This window comes from Rhinopithecus roxellana, chromosome 7, assembly GCF_007565055.1.
Source record: "Rhinopithecus roxellana isolate Shanxi Qingling chromosome 7, ASM756505v1, whole genome shotgun sequence".
NCBI classification, from domain to species: Eukaryota; Metazoa; Chordata; class Mammalia; order Primates; family Cercopithecidae; genus Rhinopithecus; species Rhinopithecus roxellana.
The window spans coordinates 122,049,190-122,056,011 of NC_044555.1; the positions used below are offsets into that span (position 1 = coordinate 122,049,190).

The 6,822-nt window shown below is 36.0% G+C and overlaps 1 pseudogene; it reads left to right on the forward strand.

Moving 5' to 3' along the window:
• Positions 1 to 848: 848 nt before the first annotated feature.
• LOC104654413 lies at positions 849 to 3,074 on the forward strand (annotated as a pseudogene).
• The last annotated feature ends 3,748 nt before the right edge of the window (positions 3,075 to 6,822 follow it).

Genomic DNA, 6,822 nt, shown 5'->3' on the forward strand with positions numbered 1-6,822 from the left:
CCCCCACGCCAGGCTAATTTTTTTGTATTTTTAGTAGAGACGTGGTTTCACCGTGTTAGCCAGGATGGTCTCCATCTCCTGACCTTGTGATCTGCCTGCCTCGGCCTCCCAAAGTGCTGGGATTAAGGCGTGAGCCACCGCGCCCGGCCGGAACTGGGTGACTCCTTACAGTATTCAGGTGCAGTACAGAAATATAAAAAGATGCACTGAAAGGGAGGATAAAAAGGGCAGTTTGACATTACTCACATCACCCCTCCCCCAACCTTAAGGAGCACAGTGTTGAGCGAGATACCTTCCACTGGGGGTAAGGAGAAATAAGTGAGCACTAGACATTGCCTTAGCCTGTAACATTAGGTTAATCACAGTAAAACCTAGCACCAAGTAAGTCACCATAAACCCAGACTCCAGGCTGGTATCTACAGTACTGAGTCACTAACGTTCTCCAGTGCCAAGCCATACCCCAAAGCCCCAGAGTTCAGGCATGCACACCAGAATTGATCTCTGGTTTGCACCACCACCGGACAGACTTTAGCGACCCCAGGCTCCATCAACCCTCAGTGGCAGGGTGACCACAGAGGCCCTGGGATCCAGAAATGCACCACTGCCAGGCAGGACTAAGTGGCCCTAGGCTTTGGGCCTACCCAAGCAAGAAACTGCATTTCCTGTTGTGACCTAAGCATTACTACAGGATAAGTCACTTTCATCTACAAAGAGATTTTCATACAAACAAAGTAATATGTAAATAGACAAAAGTGAAGCACATACTGGCAGAAAGCACTGTTGCTCTCCATTGTTTACATATTGGAATTTTGTAACCTAGCGGTCCCACTCCCAAAGGACTTACTAAAATGAGCATTTGTATATCCCATATTAAAAGTACTTTTAAACTATTTCAAAGGCTGTTTTTGGCAATCAGAATGAAATTATTTCACGTTTAGTTCAATTCAAGAGAAATTCTCAAATATTAAGAAAAGTATCAAATAATGACTGGTTAAAACAAACCAAAAAGAAAAGTAAAACAGGACATAAAATCTCTGAAAAAAAAATCTGAAAAATAAATAGAAAAGTGTCCTTTTCCAAAAGAGAAATGCCAGATTAGACATAAAAAGAAGATATAAGTTGTCTTTTTTATCATGTGACTAATATAACCACAAAACTTAAAGAGCCATTCTACTTTTCATCAAATTATGTTAACTCTCATTTCAACTGTGAGGAAAATGTGTCTCGAAAAAACAGGTAAAAACAAACAAACAAACAAACAAACAAACAAACAAACAATTCCAGGACAAATCAGAACTTGAAGGTAAGCAGGTTGAAGAAGGGAAATTAAGTTCTCCAGATCTGGACATACTGACTGATAAGTCTGGCTCAGAATCTTCTTTAGATACTGTGGAAAATCCTTCAAATCCTATTGCAATACCTGAAGTTCTAGTTTCAACTAAACAAAGTATTACTTTCTTTTTCATCCCAGTGAAACTGTATAATCTTTTGTAGGTGGAATATTGGTGGACTTGTCCCCAATTTAAATTATGATTTAAAGAGACACTTAGAAAAAGAGGAAAAGCCTACTAAAACGGAGCAGGCTATCAGCAAAGACAAAAATGCAGAGAAGAACAACCATTTATCTCTTCAAGGAGAAATGATTATTGCAAGGGTGAATATTGATAACAGAACCTGGGTGTTAGTTCAGGTATTGAGAAAAACAACTGACCTGAAGTCCTGTATTACTGAGGTCGAAGAACTGAATTTTCATCGTCTAGACTGTACTGAACGAAATGAGTTTCTGTTAAAGAAATAATTATTTCATATTTATTCTGGCCGACATAAATTAAAGGTGAAACACTTTAGGCTGCACTTAGATAATTTTTGGCTTTAAAATTTTCATGCATCCAGTGCAAGGGAGAGGAATCCCAATTTCACATTTGATGATGGCGGAACAAGTTATGTGGTTGCTCTGCAGACAATATGAAAATTAGTTGAACTAACTCAGAAACCAGTTGATCAGCACTTTCATTACATTTGTGGTGTAAGCACAGGTGCCATATTAGCTTTCATGTCGGGATTTTTTCATATGCCCTTGGATGAATGCGAGAAACTTTATAAAACATTAGGATCAGATGTATTTTCACAAAATTTCATTGTTGGAAAAGTTAAAATGAGTTGAAGCCATGCATTTTATAGCAGTCAAATGTGGGAACAAATACTGAAAAATAGAATGTGATTTGCACTATTGATTGCAGCAGCAAGAAACCACACATGCCTTAAGGTAACTGCCGTAAGTACCATAGTAAACAGAGGATAACACAAAAATATTTTGGTGTTTTAGAAACTAAGGTGCTTAGAAACTATAATTTGTTCTTTCTGAACATAGAAACTATGGCCATTTTGCTGGAATCAACTGTCATTTCAGAGGTTGTCAGTATAAAATGTGGCAGGCCATTAGAGCCTCATCTGCTGCTCCAGGCTACTTTGGAGAATATGCATTGGGAAATGATCTTCATCAAGGTGGAGGTTTGCTTCTGAATAACTCTTTGGCATTAGCAATGCATGAGTGTAAATGTCTTTGGTCGGATATCCCATTAGAGTGCACAGTATGCCTGGGCACTGGACATTCGGAGAGTGATATGAAAAACGCTGTGATACACACAAGCTTGAAAACCAAACTTTCTAATGTTATCAACAGTGTTACAGATATAGAAGCAGTCTGTATAATGCTTGATGGTCTGTTACCTCCTGACACCTATTTTATATTCAATCCTGTAATGTGTGAAAACATAACTCTAGATGAAAGTCAAAACGAAAAGCCGAATCAGCTGCAGTTAGAAGGGTTGAAATACATAGAAAAAAATGAAAAAAATTAAAAAGTTGCAAAAATATTAAGTCGAGAAAACATAACTCTGCACAGAATTAATGATGAGATATAATTGAAGACAAACAAGTATGAAGGGCTTCTATTCTTTTTAAAGTTGCGATGCGTATATGCTTATGTTCTGGTAAATGAAGGCCTGCTCAGAAGATTCACCAAAATCAATAGGAATTGTGGGGTTCAACATGAGTTGAATTATGAATTCTAGAGAATCTTGAAGAAGACTGTGCTTTCACCAGTTTGCACAGCATAGAAAATATGCTTGATTATATAATTCATATGAGAATTAGATTTTTAAGATGTTAATAATTAAGTAAGTTTTAGGAGTCTCATTGTGATCGTGGTATTAGTAGATGTTGGTGTTATTTTGTTTGATTTTGGGAAATGTATTAATATATGTGTTAAACAAGGAGCTGAAAATGATTACACTTCGTATTTTTGCTTTTGTAATCATAATCATGTTGAATTTATGTAATCATTGATTTTATTTCATGTGGAATATCTAATTGTTTCTTAAAATTATATTATTTAATGTTTTCATTAGCTACACTCTACAATTCACATACTACTTTTTATTTTAAAATTACTTAAATAGATCCAAAAAGTAGAATTTTTATTTAAAATGTTTTTATGCTTGAAATATGAGAACCAGGTACAGTTTTCTATTCAAAATGTTCTTATTTTAATATTGTTTGGCTAACAAAGATAAAGTTTCATTCAAACACTTTTCTCCTTAAAATTTCAAGATAGTGTACATTAACTTTTCTACATCTAACCCTAGCTTATCCTTCCCTGTTATAAAGTTGATTGCTTAAATTTACTGAGAAAATATTCCCATCATTAACAAAAATAAAATATTGAAATAAAAAAAGATGGAGGTTCAACATCTTTAGTCATTATGGAAGTGCAAATCAAAGTCATATGCCACTTCACACCCACCACATTTGTCATAATAAAAAAAAACAGGAAATAAGAATTGTTGATAAGAATGTGGAGGTATTGGAACACCTGTACATTGCTAGTGAGAATGTAAAATGGTGGTGTTACAACGGAAAACACACTGGCTCTTTGTTAAAATGTAAACATAAAATTTCCTTACAAGTCAATGTGAGTACTTCTTAATTGTATACTTGAGATAACTTAAAGCATATGCTTTTAAAATAACTTTTGTCCAGATGTTCATAGCACCATTTTTTACAGTAGCTGAAAAATGGAAACAAACGAAATGGCCATCACCTACTAAATAAAATGTAGCATAGCCATACAATGGAATATTGTAAATCTGTGAAAATGAATGAACAAACTACATAAAGGATTAACCTCAAAAACATTACACTAAGTGAAAGAAGCTAGATACAAAAGGCCACATATTGTATGATTCTATTTTTGTGAAGTGCCCAGAATAGGCAATTTTATATGGAAAGAAAGCTGAGTCGTGGTTTCCAGGGCCTGAGTGAGGGAAAATGGAGAGTAACAACTTAATGTGTACAGAGTTTCTTTTTAGGATGATGAAAATGTTCTAGAATCAGTGGTAATGGTAATAAAACATTGTGAATATACTAAAAGCCACTGAATTGTACCCTTCAAGGTGGTTAAAATGGTCAATTTTTTGTTAAGTGAACATTATTTCTCTAATAAAGTAGATTTTCAGCAACAAAGGGCCATTAGAATGGAAGCATACTCTGAAGAGTTATTAGTTATCAACTCTTAACATGCAAAATATTTTAGGTAGCATTTTTATATAGAAGAAATTATATTAAGACATATTAAGCATTGAGTGTCATTATTATTGATGTATAATGGATTCCCATCCAACGTTATGGTGTGATTTTAAAATAAGAGCCAGGAAATCAAAAGTATTTTCTCTAGGGCTTAATCTTTGATCAGATCGTTGAAAAACTTATGGCTTCCAGATCTGTGTGGGACAGACACTTTTACTCATTATGAAATGCTCTAAGACCACCAAAAGAGTCTGGATTATCTACATTGACTATTCACATTTCCTTAGATATATTTATTTGAATGATGACTTCTACAAAGTAGAGAAGTCTGTCTTTATGAGAGGTGAAGCCAGCTGGGCTTCTGGGTTGGACGGACACTTGGAGAACTTTTCTGTCTAGCTAAAGGATTGTAAATGCACCAATCAGCACTCTGTAAAAACACACCAATCAGTGCTCTGTGTCTAGCTAAAGGATTATAAACACACCAATCAGCACTCTGTTAAATGGACAAATTAGCACTCAGTAAAATGGACCAATCAGCAGGATGTGGGCAGGGCCTTCCACACTGTGGAAGCTTTGTTCTTTCCCTCTTCACAATAAATCTTGCTGCTGCTCACCCTTTGAGTCTGCACCACCTTTAAGAGCTGCAACACTCACTGCAAAGTTCTGCGGCTTCACTCCTGAAGTCAGCAAGACCACGGACCCACCGGAAGGAAGAAACTCCAGACACATCTGAGCATCTGAAGGTACAAACTCCAGATACACCATCTTTGAGAACTGTAATACTCACAGCGAGGGTCTACAGCTTCATTCTTGAAGTCAGGGAGACCAAGAACCCACCAGAAGGAACCAATTCTTGACACAGTTGGATTAAGTTTATTTTGTTTTTAAGAGGAATCAGGCCTTTGATGATGCCAAGAGATGAAGGGAAAGAGAGAACTATCCTTGCTTCAATAAAACAACTCTACTTTATTGAAGGAAATTATTTTATTTTTTGTTGACAAAGAATAATTGTGTGTGTGTGTGTAATGGTTGCAATGTAGTTTTTTAATACATGTATACATTGTAGAATGATTAAATCAGGCTGATTATGATATACATCACCTCAAATATCATTTCTTTTTGGTGAGAATATTTAACATTTTCTCTGTTAACTGTTTTAAATTACACAATACATTTTAGCTAACATAGCTGCAGTATCATACACAATAGCTAAGATTTGGAAACTCTGAAATGTCCATCAACAGATGAATGATTTTTTTTAAAGCTGATATATATTCACAATGAAATACTATTTTGGTCTTGAAAAGAAAACAACGGGTAATTCTGTCATTTGAGACAACATAGATGAACTTAGAAAATATTATGCCGGCCGGGCGCGGTGGCTCAAGCCTGTAATCCCAGCACTTTGGGAGGCCGAGACGGGTGGATCACGAGGTCAGGAGATCGAGACCATCCTGGCTAACACGGTGAAACCCCGTCTCTACTAAAAAAATACAAAAAACTAGCCGGGCGAGGTGGCAGGCGCCTGTAGTCCCAGCCACTCGGGAGGCTGAGGCAGGAGAATGGCGTAAACCCGGGAGGCGGAGCTTGCAGTGAGCTGAGAATCGGCCACTGCCCTCCAGCCTGGGCGACAGAGCAAGACTCCATCTCAAAAAAAAAAAAAAAAAAAAAAAAAAAAAAAAAAAAAAAAAGAAAATATTATGCCAAGTGAAGTAAGTCGGACACCATATCATCTCATTCATATGTGGGGTCTAGAAAATCTCCTAGTAAACGGGAGTTGTTGGTGAAAGAATAAAAGGTTCGATTAGAAGTAATTCATTCTGGCAATCTGTTGCACAGCATGGTGAACTCTGCTCTTAGCTATTTTATAAATTGGTGCTCTGCAAAATCTTTTATTTGAAAACAGGATTTGACTGCTAAAAAAAGGAGCAATTGAACATCATTGCCCATAAAAATTTAGATTGCAAGTTGCTCTACTAAGGAATTTTAAAATTCCTTTCATCTTTGGTTTTCTATGTGACTATTGTGACTTTTAATTCTGGAGCTTCTGTTATCAAGATAATCCTGCTCAAAAGTACAATTATGAGTCTTGCAAAAATTTTCATTTAACAATCATTATAGTTTATACTTTTGAGAAAATGTTGTTTTCAGAGATTTACAATAAGTATTAACCTGAATCTTCATAGTAACACTGTGAAACAGCCACTCTTTTCATGTCAATTTTACAGAAGA